Source organism: Hippichthys cyanospilos, chromosome 3 (genome assembly GCF_059441005.1).
Source record: "Hippichthys cyanospilos isolate Australia breed blue-spotted pipefish chromosome 3, RoL_Hcya_1.0, whole genome shotgun sequence".
NCBI classification, from domain to species: Eukaryota; Metazoa; Chordata; class Actinopteri; order Syngnathiformes; family Syngnathidae; genus Hippichthys; species Hippichthys cyanospilos.
In genome coordinates, this window is record NC_142371.1 from 1561896 (window position 1) to 1579603 (window position 17708).

At 40.0% G+C, this 17708-nt stretch overlaps 1 protein-coding gene across 5 annotated transcripts in view; it reads left to right on the forward strand.

The window, feature by feature from the left end:
* Positions 1–17708, forward strand: part of LOC148425374 (alpha-1,3/1,6-mannosyltransferase ALG2-like) — a 68940-nt gene that overhangs the window by 39699 nt on the left and 11533 nt on the right. For 4 of the 5 annotated variants that reach the window (XM_088412134.1, XM_088412133.1, XM_088412138.1 and 1 more), the window contains one exon: positions 9704–9782. The exons of the other annotated variant lie outside the window; for it this stretch is intronic. The gene's annotated coding sequence lies outside the window, so the exon portion shown is untranslated. The remainder of the gene's footprint in view (positions 1–9703; positions 9783–17708) is intronic. 5 annotated transcript variants of the gene reach the window in all.

Genomic DNA, 17708 nt, shown 5'->3' on the forward strand with positions numbered 1-17708 from the left:
ACGTGTGCGCAAGAACCCTGCTCTGGTTTTATTTTTACGGTGGGCTCAGACAAAGGCCTTCAGTCAAACTGCTCTGAGAACGGGCCTTGGGAACATGACCAGCGGCTGTTGCGTCACATTCTGTGTGGCTGTGTGCCACTGTGTTTTATGCGTGTGTGTGTGCGTGTGTATTGGAGAAAGTATCTGTGAGCGAGTGAGAGAAAAAGACTCTCCAACTTTTTCTTGTAAAATAGTCACTTGTTCAAGTTAGAAAGCAACAAAGAAGGGGAAAATTCTTGAAATCCTTGCCAGATGTGTCTCTCCAACACACGCATGTACATTTGCACGAACGCGCACACAAACACACACACAGTCTAATAGTGTGCTTTTTGCCAAAATGTCGACTATAATGCTGGGACAGACTTCTGTCACACAAACACAGAAAGACAAGAACACACACACACACACACACACACATGCCTGCACACACTTTCACTGTATGTCAACAGATGTTGTGTGATGTCATAGGAAGCTAGGAAGGGAATTGATTTGAGATCTTGCACATACGCAGACAGGCACACAGTCTAATGGATGTATCTTGTCAAAGAGGTCACACAACAAAGATGTGATGTCAATGTTTGTACCACACAAACATAAGAAAACACACAAGCACATGCATCATAGTGAACAGGCATCGTGCGATAATGTGATTACACACATAAGTGCATACACATGCTTGCCAAAATGTCCACACAAAGTGTGATGTCAACGGCTGTGCCACAAAATACTGAAAGAACAAGGACATATGCTCACACTTTCGCTGTACGCCAGCAGACATTTGTGCGATGTCAAAGAGACTTCGGATGGCATTTAATTTGTGCATATGGACATACACGTAGATGTACAAAGTCTGACGGACGTTTCTTGTGAAAAAGGCCACTCAATGAAACTTGAATATCAAGGGTTGCGCCACACGAACCCCAGAAGACAAGAATTTACACACACTTTCACCGTACGTCTATAGATGATGTTGTGCGATGTCGTAGGGAGCTAGGAATGGATTTAAGTTGCGGGTATGGACATACCCAGACATGTACAAGGTCTGATGGGCATTTCTTGTCAAAGAGGTCACACAATAAAAATGAGATATCAAGGATTGTACCACATGACCATTCGAAGACAAGTACTTACGCATACGCCTTGTATGCTCAATAATATCGTTTTAAGAGGAAAAAGTCAATTATTATAAAATGGGGAAATAAAAGGTGTCTGACAAGACAAAACACCCTGTCAATATTTGCTCTCTGCTGTAGTTGTGTGGAGGTTTCCTAAACCCGCCAGGGGAACGGGGGAAGCCTGCTCTGTTACATCACACACACTCGTACATAAACCCACAGCATCAGCGTAATCTGTCCCACATCTCCACAGCCGCCCGCCCCGTCTTTCCTTTCTTTCTTTCTGCCTTTCTTCCTGTACTGTTCAAGTCTTTCTTTCCACCCATGACGTACTCTGCCATAATGAAGCTGTTAAGGGGAGTCTGGTTAAGTTTGGCTCTTGCCTTCATGGAACTGTGTGTGTGTGTGCGCGTGTCCGTGTGCGTCTGTGTATGTGGAGGTTGGTTAGTGATGTGGTATAAAGTGACACCACGCAAAGCGACTATATTTACAGCGCGCCTCTGTAACACAGAGCCTATTTATAGGCAGCAGATCTTTTCTCAGCATCCGCCGCGCATTGTTGCGCCGTCACAAACACGGGCATCAAATGGCACCAGTGAATGTGCTCGGCGCTACGCTGCCAAAGGCAGCACGCCTGTCCTCCAGCGACTTCCTGTGCACATACAAGTAAGTGCACACGCACGTACTCTCAGGACTTTCCCTCCTCTCTGCTCAGTCAATTCAATTTTTATCTATTATTGTCCTCTACAGATCCTGAGCGGTAAAGTGTACGCGCAAATACACTAGCAGAGTGTGAATGTAAATTCCGTTCATCTGTTTTGGCCTCTCCCCCAAACACATCAACCAACTTTTAACTAGAAAAACTTGTGTATAATCTTATATTTTAAAGCTGCTACTAATTATTACTTTGATATCGGAATAATCTGTCATTTTCGTCGATTAATCCCCGGGAGTCCAGGGATTTAACACAAGCCTGGCCTTTTTATCACACAATTTGAGCTGACTTTGAAAGAGTCATAAAATCATCAAATATAAATACATATTTCCTTTCAACCCCTCAAGATGCTCCATTGATGTTGAGATTGCCATTGAAAGGATTCATGCAAAAATCAGGGGAAACGCATGATAAAACTTCAGGTTTTCAATATGTCCAAAATTGACAATATTTCCAAATTTGAATGGCAGTAAATGAGCCTGACATGGGCTAAATTTGACACCTATAGGGTGTACCTCTTGACCTCTCGTTTGCAAGCATTTAGAAGGGACAGCAGCATGGCATACTGAAAGTCATCATGTTTTGACAGTCAATGCAATATTTTTTTGCATGCTTTTCCTTTGACATCATACGTCAAAAACATCAAAAAGTCAGAGTTGGTTCAAAATTTCACCCAGGGGTTAATCTATTACTGTATATTCTGACGCTTGAGTGCTCTATATTGGCTGTCGAAAGCAGTCCGATTAACTTTCAAAGGCATTTTAAGAGACACAAATGATTCAATTTGATGCTGAATGCTTGACAGTTGCCGCTTGCATTGACCACTTTTGAATAGATTTTCTGAAACTACTCAATCTTAGGAAAGATCTCAGCTGCGAATGAACGTTTGCACTCTCGAGTGTTAATTTTTTTGCAGTCTGTTCAGTAAAAAGAAAACTGGAAAATGTATGTTCGGCTTCTTTTTCTATTCTCGTTTTATGTTATCGTTCTCGTGGACTCAATCTCATGAGACATCTCGTCGTGCCTTGCCCAATCCCTAAATCTTACTCTTATAAATAAAATACCGGTATGTATTTTTTTTAAATGTCCCATGGCTTCTTCCCGTGGTAGGTCATGACAATAAAAAAAGTCTAAGTCAAAATAACACCACAATAGTGGCGTGAGCTGTCCAAGTGTAGTAGCTATGTGGGGACATCAGAACCAAAGTGCCGTGACCCCTGAAGTGGCGCTGTTTGTTGGTCCCGAGCGCGCTCACCAGACGGCTGGAGACGCTCGCGCTCAGCCGACTGTGCCGGAGTCGCGCTTCCGAGCAAGGTGCGTGTTTACTCAACAGGGGTGTTAACGTCAGTCGAGGAAATCGATGTTTATCCTTGCATGTGTCGGGAGCGCAGTGTGTATAACCCCCCCTCGCCCGTCTTTTGCTTTGCCACCATCTCCCCGCTGTCCCCAAACACACACGCTTCTCCAGACGCAGACGCAGAAAACGATGGGCTGACTCAGCTCAGGCTTTCCATTGTAATGTAAAAATGGTGGGTGGTGTGAGAGCGTCACACAAGATGATTTTAGCAACGGCATATGACGATACTACGCAGAAAGAGAACATCGCCGCTTTGTTTTTTTAATTCCGCGCCGAGGGCGTCCCCTCTTCCGTCTTTGCGGCCACTTTCCCAGCGCTCCCTCGGGAGTCTCTCCCAGCTGCCGCCTTTCGTTGCGGTCCCAAACCGCGGATGACCATCACGGCGGCCCGCATGCTGACATCACCGGCCGGGCCTCCACGCGCAGTCGTACGCGGCCCGGCTCGACTCTCCGTCTCTTGGGACGCCGCAGACTAAATGTGTGACATGATGATGTCTCCCTTTGCAAGTTGGAGTTCCCAGGGCCTCGGAGACGTGGTTGGCGTCAGCGAGGCTTGTTTTTGAGAGCTTGTGAAAGCCTGATGTGGCTCAGAGTGACACACAGGAAGAGAGCGAGGATGTCTGGTTAAATCATTTCAGAGTGAAAATTGCTCATCTTTATCTGCTGATTTTTTTTCAGCTAAGTATTGTTTTCCCATTGTGTTGCAGTTCGTCATTCAGTGTCCATCTATGTTGCTATACATAAAACACACACACACGCTATACTGCAAAAATATGTGGTTTTGTTTATACCAACCATTTTTAAAAGAGTCTTTCGATATTTCTAACTTTCCGCAGTGGAATATATGCAAATCAATTACATTTGGCACACTGGCGATTGAAGTTCTCAGTTGCATTTCTAGAGACTACCCCAGCGGAGTGAATGAAGTGGCCAAAAGTAATCATTTTACTGACACCGCAATAAACTGGATCAGCAACAAACCAAAACACCTGTCGAGAGACCGTACACGGTCAACGTCCGTTCCTTCTATAAATCGGTCGCCGTGGGAAACCGGTATTCGTAACAACGGTTCCGCAGGTGCTCCCAAACACACGTTTTCACCACTTTGACATTTCCTACCGTAAAATTAATAAACATTGCTCTTTACACGGCCAACTCGGTGTAAGACTTCCTCCCCAACTGAAAGCAAAACTAAAAGACGTAGATAAGGTTGGCATGTATTTACTCTCGCACCAACCTGTGAGTCTTATTATTTACTACTTCTTATCTGCTCGAGCGGGGCTAGTGCAGAAAGTGCAGAGTAAGCAAGGAATGCCTAGAAATGCATCAATGAAGGAAAATAACACTTTGGGTATTTACGGTAACAAATCAACATTAACCTGCGCATTTTTGACGCTTCCTTCCCTAACACACCTAGTTCAAATGATTAGGATCATTTTCAAGCTCCTGCAGATCTTAAATAAATTGCATGACTAATGCATCAGTATGAAGCTTAACGATTTACAGAGGAGTCACTAGAACACAGTCTTGCAATAAACTATTTTTTGAAGTTCCAATTAATTTACTATCAATTTAAAAAGAAACATACTTTTCTTATCATACCATTAAAAAAAAACATTAAATGAGAATTATTGATACTTTCAGAAACCTTGTTAAAATCACACCTACCCCTTGAAATGCCCTCACGCACCCCGAGGGGTACTTATACCCCCATTTGAAAACCGCTGCGTTTATAGAAAATGGGGTAAAATAAATTCCCTACCATTCTAGTTCAAATGGATTTTTGACATTTATGGTCGTCAATGGTAGTGAATAAATTATTGGATTTTTACGTTTTACTGAAGGTTTTGAGGCGCAGGTTTCCTTAAATTTGTGGACGGACCCTAAGGTGTAGTTAACGTTAAAAAACAAACAATCCACCGTTTGAAATCCTAATTTGAAACTTTAATCAGTCTTGACACCATGATTTCAAAGCCCACTTTGAAAGGCCAACTATGGCTTGAAACTCAACCTTAATTTCAATTCTTACCCCTTTTTCAAAACCATAATAATAATAACTTTTATCAGTATTAGAACACTTGTCTGAAAACCAAACCCAGGCTTGAAAACTTATTTTCAACCCATAGCCCTTTTTGAAAACCATAATTTGGAACCTCACCAAATTGAAACGATAATCTCAATCCCTAGTTAGAACTTCATCTAGGTATGAAACCTTAATGTGACATTTTAACCATTGTGTGGAAAGCCTAACCCATCCGTGAAACCTCCCTTCGAATTTGAAACCAAATTGTCTAGAATTCAAATTCTTCTAAAGACTAATAGAACGGTTTCACTGCCTGCCCTAGTTAAAATGGACTTTTGACCTCTAATGTCATCAATGGCAGTGAATGAGTTAAGAATACATCAGACTTGTCATGTCATCTACAAACTAATTACAGTTAATCCCAAAATTAGTTTTGATTGACACCGTCATTGACGTACTCCTCATATTGTTAATATTGCGGTTGTACTTAGCTGCATGACAAGAGTTGTTTTTAGTATTCGGTGTAACTAAATCAGGCAAACTTTCCGTAATGTGAGATTAGTGCAAAAATAAGAGAGCTTGTTACAGGGTCGTTGCCTTCGTTTTAGCTGAGTGGGTTGAAGTGGTTATGCTGTTGTCCATTTCGTTGTTGATGGTCCACCCACACAAGTGTTTTCACTCATTTCATACCTCTTCTTTGGACTGTTGAGTGTATACACGGAGTGTTGGATTATATTGTTTAGTGTTCTCTAGAGGGATTTTTCATGGTCCCTAAACAGCACAGTGCTTAGTGGTACCTCGACTTGGGAATTACCTGATTGACTAGTTTTTGGTGAGTGCCAGCTCTTGTTGCACAACAGCATCGAGCAGCAGTTTGGTGTGAACAATTGAAAATAGAGAGAAAAAAAAGCCCGGGTACTTCTCCTTTTGTTCACATTCCCGTACGAAGTTTAATTTAACACAAAAACGTTCAACAACCAAAAAGATGATATGATTGGTATTGAACAACAGCTAATGTGGTTGACAGGCCAACCTTCCTCGTCAATCATCCACATACAGTGTGTTTGTGTGTATGTGTGTTTTTATATATATATATATATATATATATATATATATATATATATATATATATATATATATATATATATATATATATATATATATATATATATATATATACTGTATATAAATAATCAGAGAGAAAGAGAAAGAGAGGGTGTGTACATATGTTGATTTTGATAGAATTAATGTCTTAAAAATAGTATAAAATACGTCTTTATGATTAAATGAGTTAATTATAGATTTTCATTTGACAAAAAGTGAACGCTTGATGTGCATTCATCCAATAAGAAATTGCTTGAGGAGGAGACAACAAATACACATGTATCGACAAGATTGCAGAATTTACACCTCCCTGCAAGTTGTTGACTGTCTGACACTTCATATGTCGCCTTTGGCCACCCTGCTCTCCGCTTTGCAGGAAGTGTCTTCACAGCCCTGTCCGTCAAGGCATCGGGGCCTCTGGTGCTCACATCGCACCCCTTGAGGTGAACACTTTTAGTTCACAACTCTGTCTTTATACAGTAGTGGCGGGGAAAAAAGAGAAAATAATATTGTGAGGTAAACGGAGGAGGCAGAATGGGGGTGGACAGAAAGAGCCCGAGGGCATCAGGTTGTCCTGCATCAGGCTCGGCTCAATCCGAGCATCGATCTCATCAATAATAGAACCCCAGTAGCCGTGGGACTACTGTATATTCAACATGACATCCGATGACAACGAAGATCCAGCGCACGCACAGATTTCACCGTAATTTGTGTACCGCCTCGTAAAGTTGTGACTCACGCCGGCAGAGCGGTGTAACTGTGAAGTTGCGTTGTAGGTGAAAAAAATAAAAATAAAAACCCGGAAAGGTCACTGCCGCGTTCTCACAACAACTTGACGTGGAATCAAAGTCATTTGTGTGCGCCTGCAAATCACTGACTCACAAAAGAGTCATCAATATGAAACACCCTCATAAATGAATTAGCAGAGCACGCTAAACACATAAAGCTCCTGTGATCCCTTGTATTTCTCGACGCCTTAATAATAAATAGAGAAACTGCTCAAAGCTAATACACACACTGCCCCTGTCCCTCCTCATCAGTCATTCACCGGAACAAATCTTTGTGAGAAAAATCTGCAAGTTTGCATTTTTTTTCTCTCCCAGTAGAATGCGTCTTTGGATTTGCTTTACCTGACTCCTGACATGCGTTCATCCATGCAAGCAACTGGTAAACATTGGCGCCGAAGTTACTTTATACTGCACTGAAGGTAAACACTTTTGCTTCATACAGGAAAGATTTAATTATGTATTCCCCTTCACTGCTTTTTGGGAATCATGTTTATGTTACATTTTTTTGTTTGGAACTTCTGAAAATTTTTTCCCAATTTCCTATTTATTAAATCAGTATACTATGCAGTATGCTTAACTTCCTGGAACCCACAACATTTATTTTTCTTGACCACAAAGTAGTATAGAGGCAATCAAGCAGCACTCCTGTTGGTGACAGACAATTAGTACACTCTATTTTGCCTCAGTGCGACAGAATTCTTGGAACAGAAATTAAGTTTTGGAGAGCTGGAATTTTTGGAGGCTAGACCGACTAAGTTGAAATTGCACATTTACGACTTCCCAGCAGTCTGGTATGCACCATCTGTAACTGGAAATTTCTAATACATCACAGCATTTCATAACAATCCCCAGATAGCATGAAAATGTGCCCAATTTCGTCTGAGTGATGATATCGAAGGCTGTTTGCTACACGGTTGCATGGTTATTGGACTCTCAAGTGTTATAACTTGTAGAACATTGCATTTCTGTACACAGTTCCACATTTTGCCTTGATTTAAAAAATATAGTTTTTGAGTGGAGGGTGCTGCTATAATAGCTGCAAAACTAATGTTAGGGGCTTTTTTGATTCAAAACATCCTGAAGAATAGTGTTAAACAGTGATTTATAGTTTAGTGCTAGGGGTCTAATTTTAATAAGATGACACAACAAAGAAAAGTAATAACCATGACTTGCTTGCTTATGTGTTTTTACTGAGAGCGGCATAAGTGTGAATGCTTGATTATGTGTATTCAAGAAAGTGAAAGAGCCATTAAGAGTACTTCTCTATTATATTTTGCCAAGCCTTCCATTGGGAAGAGAATTTTTTTTGCCCCCCTCCTCTTACACACACCCGCACACTTACATACACTTGACGTGCGTGTTCATACGGGTTACACCTTAGTCTAAAACCGAAAAAAATAACCAAGTGCATCAAAGTGCCTTAAACACTGCATTAAAAGAAAATAAGGATAGGAGATCTGAAGACAGGAAAATGAAAGAACTGTCACAGAGGGCTGAACTGAAATTCACATCAACATAATCATAAACACACAGGTTTTTGAGACTTTTGGCGTTTGTAAATATAGTGTGTGTGTATATATATATATATATATATATATATATATATATATATATATATATATATATATATATATATATATATATATATATATATATATATATATATATATATATATATATATATATATATATATATATATATATATGGACCTTCGTCCATGCTAATGGAGAGAATTACAGGGCGAGTTCATTTTACATGCAAATGAAGCACAAGTATATGCAAATCCACTGGCTTGGCAGATTGACTTTGCTGGTAAAGTGGAGTTGCAACATATTTTAAGGCTTCTGGAGGATCATCAAAGAATATTGCGTGTTGCATGATGTCGTGTGGTTAGGTAACTTAATTCTCTGGAGGCACGTGGCTGACTTAAATGATGTTTGGTAAAATTAAATCATTACACTAGACGCCTAAATTATTCTGGTATCTGTGTTGACAAAATATTTTTTTTAGCCATAGATCTTTCTCACATGTACCATGTTGATAATTGCACAGTTTACAGTGAGTATGACAACATGATTCATGCTTCATGTTTGCTCTCTGCTGTCCATCCACAATATTGACCTATTTTACCACATTTTTTTTTACAGCGTGGGTAGATTTTGATTCAGCGTAACATGAGAACAAGCCAAGAAAATGACTCATCAAAAAAAAAAAAGTTTGATTCTTTATTCTAGTATAGATTTTGCCCACTCTGGGGAAATTAAACGTTGTTAAGGCCGAATCTACTTATTTCGAAATTTTCAGCTGTAAACATGTATTATTTTATTTGTTTATTTTATCTATCTATCTATCTATCTATCTATCTATCTATCTATCTATCTATCTATCTATCTATCTATCTATCTATCTATCTATCTATCTATCTATCTATCTATCTATCCATCTATCCATCCAGCTATCTATCTACCGGTTATTGTTCATGTTGTGAAGAATTATTTTGATAATTTTGTATTTTTGTTTACATTTAAAACTTTTAAAAATACTTCTTTTTCACTTTTCCAGAAATGCGCTCAAGACCACCACCAGGCCCACCTGTTTTCTAAGCTTGGTCATGTGACCTTTGCAAGCTGAGACGTGACAGGTTAGTTCCTTAGCCCTGCATACGTGTGATACAACTTTTTTTTTTTGCTAAAAATGGCTAAATAGATTTAGTATACAACTGGATATATCTAAAACAATAGAACAGCTCATGAGTTTTTTGATTCATAAAGTCAGTGCTTGAGGTTATTAACCTTTTTTTCTTCTTTAAGGGCACATAAATCGTAGTTAGCCACATGGTGCTTGCGTAGGCTAAACTGATTGGCTATTGCCTCAGGGTGGCCTGAAAGGGCTATCACACAAAAAGGCTAAGGGAAGTTATCAGACTCTGTTAGCGTACTCTTTCAAAATGTTTTTTTGTGTTTTAATGCCATTTAAAATATAGATAAAATGTGTGCCATTTTCATTCATTCAAAACGGAATCATAATTCTTCAGTATTAGTAATGAATTGAGTTGGACACTTAAGGTACACCACCCATTTAAAATTGCTTTTTGTTCATCCAGACTAGAACCTATCCCTCATGTCTCCCCTTGCGAAGCTGCACAAGGACTGGAAAATATAGTCCCCTAAAAATACACTTCCAATCAGTCGCACCCGGGCAAGGTGTCTTTAATATTAGAAAGCACAAGGCTGATACCTGAGCCATGTTGGCACAGAGACCACGCTCAGATCTGCCACATGTGCGCACCCCCCATGATCCACCCTAACAGCCTGCCGGCAGGTCATAAGCATCGCGGCCCAGTTGTCGACGCATACTTTGGTAGTCACACGGGCATCACCAGGCGTGACGTGGCCCTCAGACGCCGGGGGGAGGGGACACGCATGTGTGAGGGAAAAGGTCAAGTGCGGCCTACGTGAGCAAAGCTTACTCAGCTTGTGTTTCGTTTGCTTATTGTCTTATGCCATAGAATAGATGAAGTCACTTTGTGTGTGCTTTTCAATTGTTGTCCAAGTATAAATAAAACTAGTGGTAGCTATTTAGCTTTTCCCTCCGACAAGATCTATAGAACATTAATCATCTCTCTGTCTCATTCAAAGAGAGTGACAGGCAACAGAGAGTCCAACAATGGAATTTGTGTCCAAAAGCTAATAATCAAATTAATTTGATGGATGTGTTGGATAGATGGAAATGAGCTCCGCTGCATTTGGTGCAAATAACAATTTGATAGCACAGAAGGTCATGTCTGTCGGCCGATATGATGGTTTCGACATGCTGGCATTTGTAGAAAAGGTAAAGGAGATTTGTATCTATTTTGCATGACATATTTACAGTATATACATATTGTACATTGGTGATCATTACAAATTACACACATTTACACAGTAAAATGTTCTAAATTGATTATTGAGAATTTTAATGGATTTTACCTTTTTTGTGGTCCAAAGATGAAAAGTTCTGATAACCATAGAACCCAAAATCCATTAAATCCTTTTCACTCGCACACCATGAATCCAAAGTGGCAAAATGGCTCCCAGGCACATTTACAGTATCCCTTTATTTCTAGCTATTTTCAAGGTAAATAGTGATATCAAAACGAATATAGTATTATTGGGGAAAAATCTTTCTTTTGGAAAGTTCTTTTAATTAGCTCAATTAGAATAACCTCTTGTGTGGACTATTTTTGTTTGACTTGGATCTGCAACTCGTTACTATACCATCGTGTCTATTGTGACATTCTGTGGCACAATGCAAGCAGACAGTATTGTAATAGTACATTAAATTTCGTCCGTGGGAGGATCACTCATTTCCCACGCACTAGCACGTACACTTGACTTGACCCACATACTGAGTGCACATCGCAATGCATGTGGATTGCAAAAAAACACAGTCAGACTTTACAAGCTCTTCCCCACTGAACAACGTGCTACACCCACTGACTAATGTCTAGTTGGCATAATCCCCAAACTATACCTGGACACCTTTATTATGGACAGGACTTGTATCTGCAGCAACTTTGTAACGTATCTTTTTCAAGATTTCACTTTGAAGTTGTAGAAACGTTGTGTTCATAGTGGACTTTAGAAAGTATATTATGGGTATACTCTTTAGAATACAATTTATAACAGCTGTTAGAAATGCAACCTGTGTAACCACAGATCTGGTCAGTATATTTTGGATTTTGGAGGGATTTGATGCAATTTTGTTGATGAGTTGTAAAGTTTCGTTTTGCCAATCGATCAATGGCAGCGTTGTTCAGAGCTCCAAAATAAGACATGAGAACGAACACAAGCTTTGCACTCCAGGTTGTTCTAATCTGCCTCCGTTAATAATCCAAGGTTTATCACTATATATGCAGTTGGAGTTAATTTTTTGAAAATCCAATGTTTTTTGACAGGAGCAGGTGGAATGATTGAATATTTACCGTCATTTTTATTTTTGTATTTTTTTAGATATGTTTTTACCAATGCATTTCAATTGAGATCAATTAAATGGAAAATTTGCTGGTTCGGTCTCAATCCCGCCAAGATAGTAGAGGTTGCCCAAACAGTTAAACAATAAACATGTTATTAAAATACAATGGCTAGATATGTGATCTGTTATCTCTTTTTTTAACACCCTGATCAATGATCATCTCCAAAACCTAATTTATAGCTATACAGTACATCATTTCACCCCCCCCCCCCAAAAAAAAAAAAAAATCCTAGTTTGTTTTAAGAATTCTGAGACAAATGAAAATCCCCTAGTAATCAATTTCGTATGGTTTTATAGAATGCATATTGAGCAGGTATTCTCCTTTGTGTAGGCAGACTGGCGGACTAGAATCTGGAGCCGTGCAGACTTTGCATGTTTTGTCCTCGCCTGCGCTCTTCTTGTCCCGTCTCCTCCCACATTCCAAAAGATGTTCGTGGCAGGTTAATTGAAGACTTTAAATTGTCCGTAGGTGTTAATGTGAGTGTGAATCATTGTTTCACTATTTGTGCCCTGCGACTGGCTGGCAGCCACTTCTGGGTGTACCCTGCCTCATGCCCAAAATCAGCTATGATAGACAATCTGCAGCACACTCGAGACCCGAGTGAAGATAATTGGTCCAGAGAATGGATGGATGGATGCAATAATCAATTTAAATGAAGAGCTCTCAGAACACGAAACAGCTTTCATGTTAGTGACATAAGAAGATGCTGTACTTGTGTTGGGTCTACACTTGGAGACATTGAGCGGAAAACACCTTTTTGTGGTTTTTGACAATTATTGCTAATGACTGCCAAAAACCACAGTGCTTTGATGGATACATTTTCAGTTGGGCTTTACGTATGTCCTCTTAAAGGATGGAACATCTGCCGTCAACATTGACACAAGCTTACCTTGTAAACAAATACGACCTGCGTAGTATGCGCAGCATCAAACATTTTCCACATTTGTTTTGCCTTAATGGATTATATTCATTCTTACCCTTTAAATATTTGCAAAGAATACCCTATTTTGACAATGTGACAAAAATTCACAATCTTTAGATGTCACTAAACTTCCTTGGGATTTTCGACAATTCACCTGGAGCCACCATGTCACTGCCACAACTTCAGCGTTGCTCTGTGGAACGAGAAAAACCTTCCAAAGATGGAACCTCTGCAGCTCCAGTATTTGCCATTCAGGCCTGTGTAGTTGTAGTAAAAAGTAAAAAGTACATTGTACCCCTGGAGTTTGCCCAAAGGCGCCCGAAGGAGTCGTACACCATTAGGCACAACGTTCTTGGTTCTAATCACGTGAATGCATCAGGGGGGCATCACTTGACCAAACCTAGAGTACAGGTGAGCCGTGATTGGTCTTTACATGAACTTTGAGCACGTGATGTCATTTTCAGTTGACAGCACTTGACATGATGTGTTGTTAAATCTATTAATTGTACATGCCGAATAATTCAGCTATCAATTTAATCACAGATGAAATATTTTTCTGCCATTGAAAATGGCTAAAAAAGGGAAAGTATCCCTTTAATCTTCGGGGAAAGCAGGCACATCTTTTCACCTAGCCAAAACCATCCCTATCACCTCGCTTATCACCTAGGCAAAACAACTCAGGACTTAGGGAAAAATTCTTTTGTATCAACGTACAGAAACAATCTGGCCGAAGGGGCGTTTCAACCGAAGGCTGAAAGGGAAGGTTCATCTTTGAGCAGGACAATGACCCTAAGTTCACAGCCTAGTTACGGCTTTGGAGCAACGCTGAATGTTCTTGAGTGGCTCAACCTGAGCCTGAACAGATTCCGGTTGAATATCTCTTTAGAGACCTGAAAGTATCTGTACACAAACACTCCCCATCCACCCTCCTTGAACTTAAGTGATGCTGCAAAGAACTGCCCAAAGATAGGTGTGGTATCATCTTCCAGTAAAAAGGAGGCTTTAATTACTGCTAACTAAAAGTGTATGAACAAAGTATTTTATAGGCTGTGAATATTCAAGGCCTAGATACACCAAACCGACATCGGCCAAATGTGACCGATGCTGTCGGGCCAACAGCACACGCGGGCCGCCCTGCGGTGACGGCGTGAACGTCGACAAATTGCGCTAGAAAAATGATGGAAATTGCACCGCAACAGGAAGACAGCGGCGCTCACTATTAAGCATCTTCTGCGTATGCTAGAGAAGTAAAGCTTGGTTCATGTTTGATATATGAATGCTCCTGCACGGAAATGAGATATGTGGAATCTAGCCGGCACACGTTTTGCAGCATTTTATACTCGCATGAATCCGCTTTTCTACTGTACTATAGGGGGCAGTAAAAAGCATCTACAGCATACAAACAACACCACCTTATAACAGAGGTAGAGAATCCTAATTTTCACAAAAACAACATGTTCACACTAGCGTATCTCAACAAAGAGGAAGAACGTCGCTTTTTTTACTACAACAAAGGAAAAATAAACTTGGGAAATGACAGCAGGAAGAGTAAAGAGATAACATGTGAAACCTATGCGTGGCCGAGCAATCCCTCTCTCAGAGTTGTTGACATTTTGGCCACGGTAGTCTTTATCTTCTGAATCATACGAGTGTTAGGATCGGCTTGAAGGCTTCGTTTTCTGCTCGGGAACTTCGAGGCGCTTTCAAAATTTCACCCGTGAATTTCAACGCGTACAGGGCAGGCATCCAGAGGGGCGTGTATAACCAAGGTTATAAACAAGCATGCACAGTGGTACGCAGGTACGCATAAGCGACAGAAACCACTGATGTAACGTCGGGTGCTTCATTTGGGGCATTTGCGTACCCCGCCCAACTTTCTGCTTTCTGAACTATGGAATTGACCACGGCGCACGGCGTCAGAGCAGATATTTCTGCTCACGCACGGCCCATGTCTTCATATTCGGAGGATATTTAATCGTGAACTGAAGTGGCTTGGGCTGGCTGTCGGCTGCATATCCGTCTTGTGAGGGTGTGATTGAGATCGTTTACGTTGTCGCTTTCCAGTGATGGAGAATTTACCTCTGACTGACTAACTAAATCAAGTCTCGAACAAACTGTGCAAAAAAAGAGGAGCCAGGATCATTTGTCATCTACAGCTGAGCTATTTCTTAAACCCAGTTTCCACCCTTTCTGTGTAGAGTTTGCATGTTCTCCCTGTGCCCATGTGGCTTCTCTCCGGGCACTCCGGCTTCCTCCCACACCCCACAAACATACATGACAGGTGTATTAGATACACTAAATTGTCCTTAGGTGTGATTGCATGCGTGAAAGGTTGTTTGTCCCTGTGTGCCCTTGCAACAGTTCTGGGTGTTCCCCGCCAACGGCCTGTAGACAGCGGTGTATAGGCACCAGCAATTTGATGTTAGCATTAAGGTTGTAACGTAATAGTGTAGAAAAAATGAAGCTCTGCGTGATGAGTTACTGGATACATCGTGTGTCTTCAGCGTGTTAAGATGACATGATTAGCATATTTGTGTGATCAAAGCTCCAGTAATGACTTAATTGCATGCCACATCAGACAGCATCGACTGTGGCTGTGTGCTTCTTAAGTTGAAGCGTCAAGTGTCAAATACGGTTCTCGTCTACCACCCTTTATTTTTGGGACGTCCCTCGGGATTCACCCGCTCGCCTATCGGCAATCGATCCCAGCCGCCTATCCGTTCCACGCTTTACCAACCGTGTGATCCGCACAAAAATAATCACAAATATTTGCGCGCGCACGATGGCGAAGTCACGCTCACCTCAAGAAGAGGTGATCCACAACGGGGAAATGCGGAAGGAGTGACAAGGCCCAAATCATCTTTGAGGTGCTTGAGTTCACCTGCAGGGAGGAGCATTTGTGGTCAGCGGCGTTTGTGACGGATGAGACAAAGCAAAACTGTCTCTGTCATACTGCAAATGTCTTTACTGGGTGTTTGTCTGGCTCAGAAAAAAAATAGATCAATAAAATCAGACGACAGTTTTAAACATTTTCATTTAATCCAAACTGTGGTCTCACGAAGACCCGCATTTCCTAAATCTAGACACACATCGAAGCGCATTACAAGAAATAAAAGTTTTTGTTCAAAAATTTGCATACTAGAGATGAGTCACACTGTCGCTGTTACGTAAATAGCAGTTAAGTGGCTGTTGCTTGGCTGGAGCCTTTATGTTTATCACAGTGCAGGTACATAAACAAAACAACATTCGTGGCATGCGAATTTAAAACATCATCAAGGCAGGTCAACAAGGAAGTGGGACTGCGTGAATATGCAAAGGATCTCATTGGGAACTTTTTGGTGAAATGTGTTGTGCGTGATTGAGCGCAAACAAATAGTTTTACAAGAAGAAAAGCAAAATCAAATGGGGGATTAGCAGGTTGGGGTGGGATTATAATCCTAGTTATCTATTCATATTATATTCATTCCGGCTCATAGAAAGTGAACGGATAGGTGTCTGGAAAGCTGGAGAATCCGAAAAAAAAAAGTAAAAATGCTAAGAAGCATTAGCCTCTTAAATGTGACAAATATGTACAAATCAGGTCAAATTAAAGCAGGTTATTTACTTTTTTTTGACAATTGCATGGAATGAAAAGCTATCATTTGATGCTACATCAGATTATTTGATTGATTTCAGCTGTGAAAAATGGTTTTGAAATCCAAACAAATACGAGATTGAGACGTCCTACAACAAATAGTGTTCAAGTTTAAATACACTGATTTTTTTTTTTTTTGCCCATTTCTTTGCATAAAGCTGTTTGGTAACTGGCATTACTGGCAACACCTCTTTGGTTGCTGATTTATATAAGCCACAGATATTAAATAACAATGTGCGTGTCTTTGAAAAGGTTAAAATAAAATCCCATTGACGGGATCCGTATGTACGCATAAGTCTTAAAAGCACTGCGCAGGTTGATTGCGCGAATGCATTATATTACTTAACAGATTCGCTGCCAGCCCTTTTAAAAATGATTTTTGACTTATATATCTGTCAATGTGCTTGCCCAGTAAGTAATGGGTCATTGACATTATTTTTTGGGAGGTTGTTTAATTACACTTTTGGCTGTATTTGCCATCAGGTTTTTTTTTCACTGTCATAAAGGAGGGCGAAAAAAATATATTGAAATGAATATTTGGACCCTTTTATTTTTCTGTTTTGTATGTTAAGTATAGTATCTTTTCATGTTTAGAAAAATACCTAACTTTCATCTATTATTAGCTATTATTTAAGCATTTTCTTTTTATGTATAAAATGTATATCTTTTTTTTTATTTATAAAAAAGTGCACTGGAGAGCAGAAAAACTAAACCCTGGGTGAAAAAAAGTAGTCCATCATTAAAGTGATAATGTTGTGCTTTATTTTTTGCTGTTTCATATGTTAAGCATTGTTTAATGATTAGAAAAGTGTCTAAATGTAGTGTATTATTAACAATTATTTAAAGACTCTTTATTTTCAACTAATTAACAATTCAAAGAAAACACACAAAAGATTGTAAATTAATTTTCAATGTAACGACAGTCACATTTATTATTAATAGGGATGCAACAAAACTAAAATGCTTGGCCGAAATTGAAAACCAAAAATGAGAAACA